This window comes from Diospyros lotus, chromosome 6, assembly GCF_014633365.1.
Source record: "Diospyros lotus cultivar Yz01 chromosome 6, ASM1463336v1, whole genome shotgun sequence".
NCBI classification, from domain to species: Eukaryota; Viridiplantae; Streptophyta; class Magnoliopsida; order Ericales; family Ebenaceae; genus Diospyros; species Diospyros lotus.
Genome location: NC_068343.1, coordinates 26,554,167 through 26,572,034, shown reverse-complemented (window position 1 = coordinate 26,572,034; position 17,868 = coordinate 26,554,167). Strand labels below are relative to the sequence as shown.

General features: G+C 34.9%; 1 pseudogene; it reads left to right on the top strand.

The window, feature by feature from the left end:
- Window positions 1–10,901: 10,901 nt before the first annotated feature.
- Window positions 10,902–13,296, top strand: LOC127804432 (rust resistance kinase Lr10-like; annotated as a pseudogene).
- Window positions 13,297–17,868: the final 4,572 nt, after the last annotated feature.

Genomic DNA, 17,868 nt, shown 5'->3' with positions numbered 1-17,868 from the left:
AACTTGCGGGACATGGTGATATAATTGGATTTATTAGGAGTGTTAAGGAAGGGGCCAAATTGAGAATTGATGAAATTAGGGGGGGCTAAAGTGCAAATTAACAAAAGCTGCACAGTGTGAACGCAAGAAGGATTTCGGCCGCCGCCTTCCGCCGCACGTGGAGGTCGTTTCAGGCGATGGGACGGCCGAGGGTGGTTCGGGGGAGGTAGTATCCGGCGCTAGGAAACTTGTAAGCCAAGCCTCGGTCGCTGATTGGCCGGAAATGGGCCGGAGGTTCGCTATAAAAACCTAGGTTTTGGCCGAAAATTAACATTCAAATTTCTCGCGATGGGGAGCAAATCGAAGGGAGTGGTTAAGGGGCTTTTGCTCCTTACATCGATTAGAAGGGTTCTGGAGCATTTGGAGCATTTTCGTCAAGGTTTGGAGGCTGTTCGAAGAAGCGAGGCGGTCCGCCTCGCCGGACCTGCAACTGGCCGTTTGGGCCATTTTCCGGCGAGCTTTCGGCCTAAAAATGGTACCATCTGGATCGATTCTCCAAGGGCTTCAAGGGGGTACCGGTTTTGTAGCCATCGGAGCAACCGCCGGTGATCGGTCTTGAGGAAGAAGACGACGCGCGTGGCTGCACGCGCCAGCTCCCACACGCAGACACGCGCCAGGCGCGTGAGGGCGCGTGTGATAGGGGCATTTTGGTATTTTTCTTCCATTATTTTTAATTAATTATTTTAGGATTTATTGTGTTGAAATATTTCAGAAAATAGTTGAATAAATAATTATTTTGGAATTATCGAGGAGAAAATTGGGAGAAAATAGAGAAAATTATGGAAAATTGAGGAAAATGGATTTTAATGCTTCCTTAATTAAATATGGTGTTTAGGAAGTATTATGGCTCGAGGTTGAGTATAAGTTCAAGCATTTGGGATTTGGCACGCAAACCGAGGCATTACACGAGGATCGAGGCGATTTGAATACATTCGAGGTGAGTGGTTTGATTCCAACTTTTCCTTGTCTTGGAAGTGTTTTTAGGTGCCTGTGGTGAGTTCTAGTGAGCGGTTATACCCTCCTAGACATAGATTGTTTTACAAGGCTTTTGCTTATGATCATTGTGTCGATATTTGCTACATTGCATTAACTGTTTTATTGGTGCATGGCGTGTAATTTTCATATCATTTAAATTGCATCGTTGGGTCCGTATGGGGCGGGATGAGGTCTACTTGAGATTGGGACAATGTTAATCCAGGTGAACGGGTGTCACACTGGGGCACTCGAGGGAATAATGTTAAACCAGGTGAACGGGTGTCACGACGGTGCACTCGAGGGATTAACGTTGGACCAGGTGAACGTGTGTCACAGTGGGACATTCGAGGGATTAAGTATGTCAAGGTGATATCTCGAGTTAGACATGTCTTGCATGAAGTCGTACAGTATGTCATGTTCGTATGTCTTTCATGCATTGTATAACTGTTTCATGCCTTCACTTAGATGTTTATCATCTAATCTGGGTTATGCCCCTGGAACGTTTAATGTTCCAGCCAGGGACTGCTGCGAAGGCAAGGATGTGGCCGGTTGAGGGCCAATGGTGCTTAGTTTGTTAGTCGTTGTAACGTTTGGAGGCTTTAGTATGTATTTCAGGTTGTAAATGAACAGTTGTATAATAGCAATTTTATCATTTGATCTGTAATAAGTATTTTTGCTATGGAAATACAATGGTGTTTTGGTATTAGTGTATCCGCTGCGTTGTGTTAAGACTCGTTTAGTTTAAGATTATTGATCTTAATAGTTAAACGGGCAAGACTGGGGTTCGCGGGGTTTTGTTTCTGCATGTGAAGATTGTTCTTGAAATACCGCGCGTGTGTAACTTAAAGAGAAAAAAAAAGAAATCCCGGGAATACCCTTATAGTGACACGCCTGGCGAGACGGGGTGTTACACATTGGGCCCATATGCATAAAAAAATTGTGTATTTTAGTTAATAAAAAAAATGAATTATGAAAAATCTAATGAGGGCATGAGGTTTGTTTATTGTGTGTGATAGAGTTAAGGGTGAAATGGGAATTTCATAAATGGGTATTTATTATAAATGAATTTGTGTATATTAATAAGTAAAAAGGAAAATGGGAAAGAAAAGGAAAAGAGGTAAAAGACCAAAATGGATTTAATGAAGGCCTTATGTGTGTTTAAAAGAGATGGGCATCATGGTAATTTAGCCAAGGAGGTGGTTGGAGAGCTGATAGCAGCCCATACCTTCCCCATGCCCCCTTCTTTTGCTTGTCTCATTTCCCTCTCTTTCCCCTTCTCTCCCAACCGGCCATCCTTTCCCTCCTCTTCCTCTTCTCCATTGTTTTCTTCCCATTTTTCTTAACTTGAAGTGAGGATTTCCAGCTTTGGAGCAACAAGTTCTTTTGGTTCCAGCAAAAGAGGCAAGTTCTTATTCTTTTTGATATAATAAGATTCTTTTCATTGATTTCTGTTTGTGTAGCTCTATTTCCTTTGAATGCGATGCCTCAAATTAGTTTGTTGTGGGTTCTTGGATCCTTGAATTTCTACCTTAACGTTAGGGAGTATGTTAGCCCTTTGTTTGTATTCTGTATAGCCATTCTTGAAAAAATTGTTAATAAACGTTTAAACTCTCGAATGGAGTCTTGGTTCAGTCCATGTTTTTAAGGAATGATGAGTTATTTGTCAATGTTTTGTGGTGTATAAGAATTTGGACTTCTCAATTTAATTATCTACATATGAATGAAGCAGAAGAAACAAACAATTATAAGATATAAAGAAAGCAGATAGAACAAGCAAGAACAAAAGAAAAGAAAAGAAAGCGAGAAAAGGGAATCATGAGGCAAGAGCTAAACCTGAGATTTTTGGGTGACTTTGCGGGAATTTGATGCTGGGAATTCTCTTCATCTCTCTCTCTCTCTCTCTCGATCTCACAATCTTGATCTTGGAAGAATAGAAAAAATGAAAAGTCTGAACAGTCCTAAAATATAATTCCGTGTCTAATTCAATCGTAACGATTAGGGGTGTTCAGAAAAACCAGTGCAACGCAAAAATCGACCAAACCAAATCGAACCGGTCGATTTTTTTTTTTCTTTTTTTTTTTTTTGCGGTCCAAAACGGTTTGGTGGTTGTACAAACTGCATGGTTTGCAGTTTGTATAGTTGGCGGTTGAATTTTAAACCGAACAGTCCAAGAAAATATAAAAAATATATTATTATAAAAATCACCCCAACAGCCCCTACAACCCTTATTATTATAAAAATCACCCTATATTTTTATAATAATATATAACAAGTTTATAATAATATATAACTATTATAATTACCAACAGATTATAATAGTTTATAATAATATATAATTATTCTATCTAATATTTTTATAATATATTATATATTTTCAATAGTTATTTTCAAACCATGGTAAATTGCACCAAACCAGACCGCAAATGCAGTGTGGTTTGGTATGGTTTGGCCTCACCCAAATCAGACCGCGGTCTGGTTTGATCGAAAAATCGCACCAGCAGTTTGGCTTACTGAAAATGGTTCAGACCGGCCAAACCTCACCGTGCACACCCCTAGTAACGATACTTTCTCCAATTAGTACCTTTTTCATGGTTCCTTCTCTTCGGAATTTGCGGCCCAAATCTTTGGTCTAGACCAATATTGGGCTCTAATTTGTCACTAAAGCCCTTATTTTACTTTCAAAACAAACATGTTTGGTAAATTCACGATTGCCCTCTTAAATTTTAAGTTTTTCGTCTAAACATTTCTTGAATTTTATCAAATGAATTCTTGAATCTCTTTTGAATTAGTCACAACATCCTAAACGTTATAAACAACCACACTCCCTAAAGTTTGGGTCGGGCCTTTATCTCCAACATTTCATTTCATGAACTTTTTTAAAATATTCAAGGCATCATATTAGTAAAAGACAATATTAATTAAATTAATTATCACTATCGTAATAGCCAAACAGCTTGGGAGTTCTCTAGTATCTCTTAAGCTTGGGGTTCAAACCTTAAACCCATCTTGTTTGTAAGATGTCCCAAATCAATAATGCAAAAAAAAAAAATGATGGATACATGACCTAATATTGTATATTACAATAGTTATGGATCAAACTGGACATTCCTTAGTTAGAAAATATTCTCATGGTCACACCTAGAGCATGTTGTTATGTTGGTTGTCCCACATTTCTCATTTATTTAGCAAAAAAGAAAAATTAATTATGTTAAAATTATCATAATCTCTATTTAGTTTTAATGTTGTTTCATATTGAAGGTGTCTTCACTATTTTAAAAAAGTTCAAGAATTGATTTGGTAAAAAATAATGCTTCAAGGGTATTGGGTAAAATTAATAAACAATCATTGAACTTTAAAGTGATAATTATTTAGTCACTGAATTTTAAATTGTAACCAGTTATTCACTGAACTTTATTCAACGTCAACCATCTATCACTCGTTACAATTTCGTCAAATATTACAAACAGAAAATGCTAACGGATTCCAACGTGGCAAAAGTAAATTTAACATACACTCACTAAACTTTAAAAATATAACTACTTACTCACTGAACTTTACTTAACGTCAACCATCCATCACTCCATTACGTCACCATCTGATCTTGAAACACCTGTTACATCACCGTTGTAACGCCCCAACCCCAAGATAGGACATATGGTACAAATGATTATAATATTTATACGGGCGTTAAGGAAATCCCATGTATTATAGTAAGGATCGTAACCTGAAATGTGTTGGGACTTTCTCCAAATAGTCATTCGCACACACAATTTATTAAGGCAGACAAGAAAATAAAATTCATTCCTCACGCAATAGGATAATGTTAAAGTTATAGTACAACCCTTGTAACATCACTACAACGTCATGAGGAAAAAGTAAAATAAGACAACTACACTTACACAACCTCCTGTCTTTTTCCTTTCGAGCCTAAGCCTGATAAATCTGGAACATTCGATTACTCCAGGGGTATGAACACCCGGGTTAGATCATTAAATCTAAGTGATGGTAAAAAACTAACTTCATGCATGCAAATGCAAAATGCAGAGATGCATACTCCAGGAAGATGTGACGCTAAGGTGTTGCAATCACCTCTACCCAACCTTATCATGTAACACAGCCTAACAACGCGGCCAAGTGAAAACTCCTTTCACCCATGATAATCACAACTAGTCACAAGCCACATGTAGTGATGCATGAACAAATGGAAAGAAATATGCGCACCAAACGAAGTAAACATGATATGCATATGCAATCACCTCCAACATGCTCAAGAATATGCTTAACATGTAGGAAATACAATTTAGGAAACCACTCACCTTCAGGTTCACCGGAAAGCATTAATTTCACACAAATCGAGGTTGTTTGTTGCCAAAACATGATCTTTCGTAAGATAAATGTCAAATATTTTTACATAAAAGGATTGGTATTGAATATAAGGTAACTTGTAAGCACCCCCGCCCGGATATCCCCAACCACCCGGACTACCCGAACAGGAGCGCCTACGGAAGGAGAAAAGAGATGAAACACCAGACAAAAACCACTCTGGCATGCATACACAAGAATAAGAACAGCGGAAACAAAGCTAAACACATGCATGCACTACGGAAACACCGCTAGCACAGCGATCATAGGATCAATAAACGAAAACAGACTCCTGTGCCAATATACACGAGACTCGAGAAATGACCTGGCACAGTAAAAATGATAGAGTAAACCCTACTCAACCATCAAAGTTGACAGGGATTGACGGGACTACCTGTACACCATACCGACTCTGCCACCAAAAGCTAACTCCCTTGCCATGGCCCACACTACCACTACCTGGAATGATGGAAAAATAAGGTGAGTCGAGAGACTCAACAAGCATAAGAAAAGAAAGACTGAAGGCTGCACATAACCAATAAACTTCTCCTAGAACAACCCCCAAATACACACAAGTCATGAGACGCTACAACACAATAGTATAGCATAATCATAGCACATACCGATCCTTGGGGCCCACATAAGACACCTGGCACCCAAGTCCTATACCAACCTGTCACTGCCCTGGACGGTAACAAATACCTCCAACATCCTGTGCACGTCGTCCCGGGTCGGTACTCCCGTCACCCGTCCATGTTGGTAGTCCCGACACCCGAGCCAGAGGCTTCCTCGGAACGGTACTCCCGTCCGAGAACTAAATACTACTAGTAACCATGCAATGCACATAATAATGCAATGGCATAGTGAGCATCAACGTGATACACTGGCGCCCATACATCCAAGCATCAGGCCATACTCCGCCCACATAGTAAACCACACGCGATGCATATGCCCATGCTGGATGCAACCTAATCACGCTAAAATGCCCGTGTCCAAGCATACTCAATAAATAAATATCCCAACATGCAACCCGTACCCATGTGCATATCAAATCATGAATAGTAATATAATGAATCTAAACGTGCAGTAAATTACAAACTGGTAGAGCTAGTCAGTAGTGCCCGGCACCGGTCAACGGTTAGTGACTAGGAGTGTCCACTCGATGGTGCACTTCAGGGCCGTACAATAGTCTACCCCAATGTCACCAACAACCGACCCCTGCCCTACTGCTCGATAGCTCTAACCGAACCATAAATAAATCCAAGAAAACTGTAAATAAACCCACACGTCTAGGAGCCTAGTCCCCAGGCTGGTTCAGCATCATTCCCAAAAGGAGTGGGGGCAGTACAAATCCCCATAGTCTCACGACGAATAAAATTCTATACGCCTCGGATTTAATTTAAATTAAAATAAATGAATAATAATTCAACAAATAAGGCTAGGCGCCGAATTAGAGTAAGGGAGGACATAAAATACGAGAAATCACGAGGTCTTTCACGGGAATTAAAGAACACGAGAAGAGGGTTAAAAGTTTACCTTCACATGGTCGTTTCCTCTTTTTTTTGCACTCTCGCTGCAAAGTAAAGCGTTTAATAGCGATTAATAAACTCGTGGCTCGCATTAATTAAATCTAACCGTGTAATATAAATAATTTAACCGCCTAAAATCCTACGTAGGCGCACCTCAAATAAAATCCCAATAAATCTCATATTTATTTTAAATTAAATAACGCTAATAACATCCTCTATTTATATATATAATCAATACGCGATACCGAAATGAGTTAAGGGAAGACGAGGGGATCATAAAATGGAAATAAATTGTAAGGGTAGATGAGAGCTTGCCTGTATCTAGTCGTTTACAGCGTTTTCACACTTGAACACCACCAAATTAATACACGTTGTAAAATCGCATAAACTTCCCAAAATTAATATAATTGGAGCCAAAACGAAATTTCAACCGTGGAATACAAATAATTTAGCCATATAAAAATTCTTAAATATTTAACACCTCTAATAATTTTTACCCACATACCTTGTCACTTTTCATGCCAAGACAATCCCGAAATCGCCTCATTTTCCCAATTTTTCATTCATTTTCTTTTCTTTTCTTTTCTTTTCTTTCTTTTTTTTTTCTTCTTCTTCTTCTTCTTCTTCCCCGAGGCTCTCCCCTGCGCACGGCTCCAGCCCATCGACCACCGCTGCGGCCAGCTCCACCGCTACCGATCGCCACTGATAACCGCACCAGCACTGCCACAGCCGGCTCCACCGCGGCCACCTGCACCTCACGTAACCGCCTGCGCACAACCAGCCATCTCCCTCAATCATTCTCTCTTCTCTCTCGAGCCTTCATCTCTCCCTCTCGCGCGATCCCTCATTCACCCGATCTCCTTCTCTCCATCTCCCTCACCCAATCTCTCGGCCCACTGATCTCTCTCTCTCCTCTATTTCTTCATCTCGCCAGAAGCTTCCTTGAGAGACAAAAGCATCAATTTCTTTTTGATGCTTAACACACGGGCATCGCCTCTCAATTTAATTAATTTAAATTAAATTTATCTAAATTAATTTAGATAAATTTAATTTATACTTTTATTATTTTTGGGATATTACATAACTAGTACAAATTTTCAAGAAAAAAATAGGCCGTATGCACCCTCATGCACCCTTGGAAGGAGCCTCACGCGCTGCCACGCACAGCCCCTTCCGGCGCTTGAAGCTCACGCGCCGCCCCCTTGTTCTGGCCAGATTCTAATTCCTTCATTATTTTGGCCATAACTCGGTCATTTTAACTCCGATTCGACCCCCTTTTTTTCTATACCTTTTTTTTTCAGTGCTTTACAAGATTATAAAAACTTTTAGAACTTACCTCAAGGTTTCAAAGACCTTTTGCATGCTTTATGAAACTAGCTCGGAAAAACTGTTAAGCCTTTTCCTCCATTGGATTCCAACAGTACTTAGACCCTTTACTCCAGAATTTTTCTCTCAAAATACCCTTCTTCCTCACCCTTTAGAATGGCCAAATCTTTCCCCCATTAGCCTATTTATAGAAGTGCCCGGCCAACCCCGCTTCGCCATGTGTCGCTTTAATCATTACTCATTATTACTCCTTTATCACTTGCCACAAGATTTATCCAAGTGTCATCTTTAGGGCTAGGCTAGATCATGATATGCCACTTGTCACTCCGATATTAAGCTATTTAATTTGGGATTTGAGCCTCATGATGGTCCTTCCATGTGTTCCAACCCTAGAGTGCCAAGTGTCACCTAAATCATTACTTAGATTTGGAGATTATTCTTATGCCACTTGTCATCACCTAATAAGCCTTCCTTGATCTTGAGATTAGCACTCTAATCATTACTTTTTTCCCCTTGTGACACGTGGCCTTAGAGATTTGGGCCGCCATCATTAGTTTTCTCAAATTTATTTTCTAGAAATTACATATACATCCCGGAACCCTTAAAGTTTTTAAAGACATTTCATTTATTTAACGACAATAGCTTACAAAATTTTCAGGTATTACAACCATTTGATCTTGAAACATATTAAAAGATTTTTTTTATGCATTTGAGATCACTTACTTCTCAAACCAAAAGCCAAAAACTAAACTAATGATTCAAATTAAAAAAGCTACTGATACAAACCAAAAGTAAAAAAAATGTCTGTTTAGATTTTTTTACCTCCATTACAAACAACAAAATTCAACATATTCAATAATGAGACCAAGAGCCAAAAACTGAAGGTATGCCGGTAACCAGATATGAGCAATTTGGTCACTCACTGAAGATATGCCACTCATCGGATATTGTTGCGCCCACAATGATGTATTATATCAAATTGGCATATATATAATAAGTGAACTTGGTGACCATCGTTTAGGATTGAGTTTTTATTTTCTTAAGATGGTCATAGAGTCATATTGTTTGGATGGGTAAGTGTTTTGTTTGAGGCGATAATGGATTAAAGATTGTTGGCTTTTGACATAGAAGAAATATAATTTTTGTAATCAGTTTTTGGCTCTTGGTCTCATTATTAAATAAATTTTTTGTGAATTTCATTGTTCATATTGGAGGTAAAAAAAATCTAACCAGACATTTTTTTTTTTTTTTACTTTTGCTTTGCATAAGTAGCTTTTTTAATTTGAATTATTAGTTTAGTTTTTGGCTTTTGGTTTGAGAAGTAAGTAATCTCAAATGCATACAAAAATCTTTTAGTATGTTTTAAGATCAGACGATGATATAATGAGTGTTTCAAGATCAGACGGTAATGTAACAGGGTGATGGATTGTTGACGTTGAATAAAGTTCAGTGAATAAATAGTTACATTTTTAAAGTTCAATGAGTGTATGTTAAATTTATTTTTGCCACGTCAAATTCTGTTAGCCACATCAAATTTTGTTAACATTTTTTGTTTGTAATATCTAACGGAGTTATAACAAGTGATGGATGGTTAACGTTAAGTAAACTTTAGTGAGTAACTAGTTATAATTTAAAGTTCAGTTAGTAAATAATTACAACTTTAAAATTCAATAAATGTTTATTAATTTTACCTTAGGATATTCAATCTAAAAAATTCAAAGCTTAGGAGTTATTCATACGTAAGATCTAAAGTTTAAGAAGTGTGCAATCAGTTTACTTAATATAATTGTTAATAAAAGAGATGTCATAGTTTAAGAATTGATTTGACAAAATATAAACTTTAAAAGATTTGCAGGTTAAAGATTCAAAGTTTATGAGAATACAAACTCACGAGTCATCGAAGTACATCGATATATCGCTTGCACTTTTTTCATCCGACTTATATTTTGAGAACAAATTCAGAATAAACTTATGAATGCCATCAACAACCCCATTGTGTTTTCTAGAATGTTGCTTAAATTGTCTATGCATTTTATGGTTTGTGCCACATTAATAACTTTATTTATTTATTTTGCATCAATTGCTTCTTTTCTACTAATTAGATATATTTTTAAGTATATAAATAATGAGAGAGTGATTGGTGAATAGGCTTCCATGATGCAAGGGTTATGTTATATGATTGGGTGCATATAGTGTTGACTTACAAATCGGTCCCTTTAGCAATGACTTTTCTTCAATTTGAAAATATGTGACCGCGACAGCAGCCCCAATGCCCTGTATTATGTCAACGCCAATATAATGAAAAATATTCTTTTTTCCTGACAAGAATAATATGGTACCGCAACCATTATTATAAAAATATAATATATTATTTTTTTAAACGGTGGAATTTGGAATTAGAAATATAATATATTACTTTTGATTCACTACTCAGCCTACAGCACGGTATTAAATAGCTTTTTTTTTATCTTTATTAACATTTAATTACCTTTTTATATAAATATTTTATAATTTTAAAAATACAAGTGTGTTCACATTTTTTTTTTTTTTATGTTTCCCACGCTTTCACTATCCACCACTTTACATTGTTAAAAAAATATTAGCAAAATGTCTTTCACTCTCTTTATCTCAAATGGCATACTATAACTTATTATCTTCTTGTTGGCAGTAATGGGAGATGTCTTCTATTATGAGATCCTCCCCTTCTGTGGTGAGTGCTTGCTATGATTGATTTATTAGATAAATTGTTCATACATCTTTTGCAGATTTGACTTTTGCTAATACTTCGTGTAATTTGTTTTTAGATAAATAAGTTTTTGTAATTTGCTTAAAATTGTTGAAATATCACTTTTGTTATAAAGGATATTGATTAAGCACTAATTAAACTAAATTTACTCTTAATCACAAACTAATTAAAAAAACTAAAAATTATTAAAATAATTAAAAAGGCAAAAACTTGGCCAAAATCAAATGGCTTTTGAGCAACCAAAATTGCCAAAACTTAGTGAAGGTTCCTTTCTTGGAACCCTTTCTCCGTCGTTAGAGGGGATTCTCTTATTGTCAACGATGACGAGGACTACGACGATTACGATGAAGAAAGCTTTTCCATCTGTGTTGTCTTTCTTTTCACCATCATTTCTTTCTATTTTTTCCACAAACGTATACAAATTAAAAGAGAGAGAGAGAGAGAGTGCAAGTTTGTTAATAGTACTAAAAAATTTATACTAATTTATTTTTAAATAGCATTAAAAATTTGAAAGAAAAAAAAAATTAGAAAAAACTTGAATGTGCTGCCATTTAGTGGAAAAACTTGAATGGTGCTACTAATGACCATATATCAGTGTTGCTTACCTGAGATAAAATATCTTTGAAATATATATTGTTTAAATTTTAGTTGATTTATTTAATATGGATAATAATTACGGTGTTCATTATAAAAAGAAGCAATATATAATGAAAAAGATTATTATTGTTATAAATTTTGTTATATTGCTGTGTTTTTATGTTGTTATATTTTTTTGTTACTTTATAAATTTATCAATTACATTTCATATGTAATACGCCCAGAGCTTAGGATCAGATTCAAGAAGGAATTCTAGAGGTCTAAGAATAGAGTTTAGAGAAATTAGTATATATATCAAGGATAGCAAGGAAGGAAACAATATCACCTGGATAATTTTTGGATTGAATGTGGATAAAGAACTCCCGAGTTGAGCGTACTTGAGATAAGGTAGATCAAGGATAAGTGATCCCTGAAAAGTTCGTGTAGGCCTATCAAGATAAATTGATCTGGTCCTTCTTATAGCTTGATACAGGATGTCACAGGTGGATATCTTTTGGGCTAAATGTGAATAAAGAACTCTCAAGTTGAGCGTGCTCGAGCTAGGGTGGCTCAAGGATGGTAACCTCTAGGAAGTTTGTATAGGCCTATCAAGGTAGGTTAATCTGGTCATTCCTATCACTTGATACAGGATATCACATTTTTCTCGTTGGTTTGATTTTTAACTTTGAAATTTGTTTATAGGATATCTCATTGCAAGAGCCTTAATTGGGCTACCACTTTATTTGGCACTTTTGGTGTATAAATTCAGGAGAAGACATGTATGGATGAACAAAGACATTGAGAGTTTTCTTCAAAGTCAAGATGATCTTGTGCCCACTAGCTACTCTTACTCTATGATTAGTAAGATGACTACCGACTTAAACCACAAGCTAGGCGAATGAGGCTTTGCCCATGTCTATAAAGGAAAGCTTCGTAGCGGTAAAATTGTAGCCGTAAAGATGTTAAAGATTTCCAAAGCACGAGAATTTATCAATGAAGTTGCCACTATTGGCAAGATCCATTATGTCAACGTGGTTCATTTTGTTGGATTTCATACTGGAAGATCAAAACACGCTTTTATATATGATTTTATGCTTAATGGGAAACTTGAAAAGTATATATTTTCTGAGCAAGAAGATTCATCGTTGACTTATAACCAAATGTTCAAGATTTCACTTGGTGTGGCTCATGGAATTGAGTACTTGCATTGCGGCTGTGAGATGAAGATCTTGCATTTTGATATCAAGCCTCACAACATTCTTCTTGGTGAGAATTTCACCCTTAAAGTTTCAGATTTTGGGTTGGCAAAACTATACCCAACTGATGATAGCATTGTGCCTTTGACTACAGCTAAAGGGACATTCGGCTACATGGCTCCAGAGTTGTTATACAAAAACATTGGAGGGGTTTATCACAAGGCTTATGTTTATAGTTTCGAAATGTTGCTAATGGAAATGGAAGGTAGGAAGTGGAACCTAAATGACTTTATGGATCACTTTAGCCAAGTTTACTTCCCTTCATGGATATATAACTAGTTAAATAAAGGGAAGGGGATAGAAATTGGGGATGCCAACGAAGGGGACAAATTGCTAGTGAAAAAAGATGATGTTGGTGACTCTGTGATGCATTCAAATGAAACCCGATGATGGCCGATCAATGAGCAAGGTTGTGGAGATGCTCCAAGGGAGTGTTACAATCTTGCCTATGCCTCCCAAGCCCTCTGTTTGTCAACAAGAAATGTGAGATGAATAGTTTGGAATTGTGGAGCAAACATTAGTATATATTTTCATTTACTATGAACCTAAGTGAAAGTAAAACTTAAAATTTCATGTCAAAAATAATGTGCGTAGTTAGAGGGAGTGCAACCATGCATAGCATCGTAATCTCATTCCAACATATATAATTAGGCAACTATGCTTCAACTTTGTATACCATATTTACTTATAAGATGTTATTAAATTAATGGATCTTTATTTATGTTCTAATATAATTGCTCAGGGGCATTTTGATTTCTTTTTCTATTTGGTTCATTGACTTGCAACTCATTTGCAAGAAAGATGACAATTTGAGTGGGACTCAACGTGAATTTTAAGATTGTTGACATTATTCAAGACAAATATTGAGAATTCTCCAATTTAATTTTGTTAGAATTGAGGTAAATATAATATTTATGTACCTTGAATAAAGGTGTAAAATAGGCTAACATATTTAGTTAAAAAGTGACATCTTATCCTTTTTAAGAAAGTGACGTGTTGTACCTATCACCTTAAGGAGGGGTTGGCACAATAAAACCCATACTTGAGCTATTTTGGGTTAGGTGACTAGTCAAATTAGACTAATTTATTAGTTTTTTTAATTTATAATTTAAAAAAATAATATTTTTGATTAATATACAAAATTATAAATAATAACATAAATGTATATATGAAAGCGTTGATGTCTAAAGGAGCTCTTGGCATGATTAAAAGACTGGAAAGAAGATTCTTTTTTGTCAGGAACTGTAGGTTTGGAATTTCTTTTACAGGAAGACAAATTTTTGAGTTATTTACAGGGAGCATAAAATTAGTCTGGAGGCTTGGTTTCGAAAACTGAAAGAAACACCAAAACGAAAAAGATTTTGAGTTATTTTTGTAATTTAAAAATAAATTAAATTTATTTTTTAATTTAAAAAAAAAATTAAAAATGCATAGCACGACATTAGTGACAAAAAAGATTTTGTCTCCAACTAAGATTTAAGTTTAAAACCAAATCTTCTTCTTTCTTTTTAAAAAAATATTTTAGCCTTAGTTTCTTCCTTCTATTGCCACCTTTGCCTTTGCCCTTCCGTCTTCTTATTATTTTGTTACCATCGTCGATGCCATCCTTCTGTTTGCTTGTTAGCGACCCACAACCGTAACAACCACCATTTCCAAGCTCTTTGACTGGTGGTGGGTGTAATTCTGTCCATCTTTTCTCAATCGATCGGTAATTGATGATCATAAAAATAGCCATTTACAAGTATATGTGTAGCTGTGAATGTATGTATATAGCTATGAGTTTGTGACTCTGAATGTAATACAACTATGAATATATGTATATAATTGTGAGTCAATGATTATGAATGTATGTATATGTGGAGCTATGAATTTATGTATATAGCTGCGAGTCTTTGATAGTGAATCTATGCATATATATGGTTATAAATGTACGTTGATCAAATATATATTTTAGTTTTTGTATTTGTATGTTTTTTTTTAATTTAGACTCTCAATTTTTTTTTATTTCAAAGACACTTATGAACTCGTAATTTTGAGTCAATTACATCATTAAACTTTTTGTTATTTCAATTACGCCCCTAAACTATACAATTTCAAGTCCATTACACACCTCAACAATTTTGTTGAAAATAATGAATTTAATTTAAATATATAATTGAAATAACAAAAAGCTTGAGTGTCTAAATGAAAAAAACATGAAAGTATAGGAGTTAAAATATATATTTTGTCAATATATATATATAATTATAAATGTATATTTATATATAATTATGTGAGTATATTTATGAATGTATGTATGTATATATATGAGTAATTTGTTGGGTGCTTCTCTCTCGTTGCATTATTGGGATCTAAATAATTTTTTTTTTTACTTTTGTCATGATAAATTTGATTGATTTTTGTGTGTGTGTTGAGGTGATTGCTATTATTAAAAAAAAAATAGAATTCATACATCCTCAAGTTCATAAACTTTATTCTGAGATGGAATTGGAAATGAAGTGAATGATAGTGAATGTTGTTTTTTTTTTTTTTTTCTTCTTATGTAGGTTATATGTTGTACTACTCATTCAACTTTAAGTTTGGACTCTAGCAACATTGTAACATATCGCATTGAGCAATAGGAAGGATAGAATCAATTTATTCTGATAAGTTTACGCAAACTTTTTAGGAATCATCCATCATTGAACTATCCTAGCTCAAACACGCTTAACCCGAGAGTTTTTTATCCACATTCAGTCCAAAAAGTATTCAGTTGATGTTGTTTCATTTTTTACTATCATCGATATATATATTAGCTTTTCTAGAGTCTCTTCTTGGACCTGACCTTGGGCTCTCGGGGTATTATATTCTCCCTCCTTGAGTACATGACATCATCGTCACATGACCTTATAACTGGTCCCAGATCTTCTTCCATTTGAGGGCTACCATCCTAAAAGTCTGTCAGGAACCACTCCTTGTTCAGGCCCTCGCACCATTTGTTGCCTTCATCGGATCGCCTTCTCTAAGGGTCGGCTAGCTCTGATACTATCTGTAACATCCCACATCAAGCGATAGGAAGAATCGAATCAACTTACCCTAATGGACTTACGCAAACTTCCCACGAGTCACTTATTTTTGAGCTACCCTAACTCAAGGACGCTTAACCCGAGAATATTTTTATCCACATTCAGCTCAAAAGATATTCAACTGGTGTTATTTTCTTACTTACTATTATCGATATATATATTAGTTTCTCAAGAGTCCTTTCTTGAACCTAAGTTTGGGCTCTTGGGGTATTACAAACATTATCTTATAAAAAATTAGGAATGAAAAAAATAATTATTTATTAAAATATTTGACTAAAATGGAAAAAATAAGGTAAGGAAGGAGTAATTGAAAGTGATCATGCAATTTTTGTGATTTAAAAAAATATAAGTCATACACAATAGTTAGGGCCTATCTGTTAAAGATCAGTGAGAAAGAGATTGTTAATTTTAAAAAAGTGAGAGTTGAAATTATTTTTGAAATTAAAAAAAAAAAAAGCTGAAAAAGTTGCCCAAAATGTTTAAAATTTACAACCTAAACAAATTTATTTGCCAAAAAATAGTACTTATTTGGGATTTTCTTTTCCTTTTACATGAACCAAATGTTTTGCAAAATTAGAAAAAAAGGAAAAACCAGTGATTCACCTATTGTAATTTTTGACATTCAAACTAAAACACGACAAGATAGTGAGATTATTAGACTATTCTATACTATATGTTTGACTTTTAACAATGCAAGACACTCATATTATTTGAGTCTTTATTCATTTGACGCTATTCATCTATTGGGTGGTTACGGCCTATAGGTTATAATAAATTGATAATCTCATTATTTTAGCAAGAAATGACAAATGTTGAAAAACTTTAAAACCTATTAAAGACACTTGGCTGGAAAATAATGATAGTATTGTTTGATTAATTTTATAATTGTTTCTAAAAATAGCCCTATATTTGTTAAAATTTTGAATTGTTAGTGAAGTGAAAAGATAAATAATTTATTGTTAATTTGATAAAAGAGGGAATAGATGAAATTGGCCATCAAAAAAATTGTACAAATCATTATTGATAATGCTGCTAATTGTAAGGGAATTAAAAAAATCATTGAATGTATGTTTATATACATTTATTTGACTCATTTGTATTGTCTATACACTCAATCTTGTTTTAAAAAATATATACTCAAATAAGAATGCGGAAGGTAATTAAGAGACACGATGAGTGTTATTGGATCTTTGTAGGGTATGGAGATACTTTGCCTATCAAGCATTTAATGATGAATTATTCAATAAGGTTGGTCATGTTCAATCGATTTAATTTTTTGAATTTGTTTTGTAGTTGCTGATACTCAGTTTGATTCAATTCATTGTTGTTATACTTAATTAAAATGTTTAAACTTATTAGAAACAATGTTTATTAGTGACCAATGGACATAAAATTGAGATAATGACCAATGGGAAGCTAAATTTGTTCATGAATTGGTGGGAGAAAGTTGATCACATTCTTTCTTTCACCCACCTATTTATGACATTATTAGAGTTTGTGATACAAACAAACCACGTCTTTATTTAATTTATGAAATATATGATTCTATGATTGTCAAGGTAAAGAGGGTTATTTATGAACATGAAAGAAAGCTATCAAGTGATTTTCCTTCATTTTATCATTTGATCCATTGCATTCTTATGACTAATCTACTACATTGCTTAGCTCATTCATTGAAGCCAAGGCAATTTTCAAATTCAATCCCCACTCCTTTCTAATTCAATACTTTATTTAGTACTTATTTTTGTTCTTAAAATTTTGTTTATCTTGTCTTTTAAAGGTTTTATAGTGAAAAATGGCTTCAAGAGAGAGAAGGTAGAGCTTCTCCCCTGCCATCACAAACAGGGGTGAGAAATTATTTACAACATTTTAGTACAAATGCTACTACATATCACATAATTATTCTTCAATCCAATTCGGTAGTAATTTGTTACATAAATAGCTGATAGACAACCTTATTGGGCACAAGGCTATGATACAATACATGTTTATTT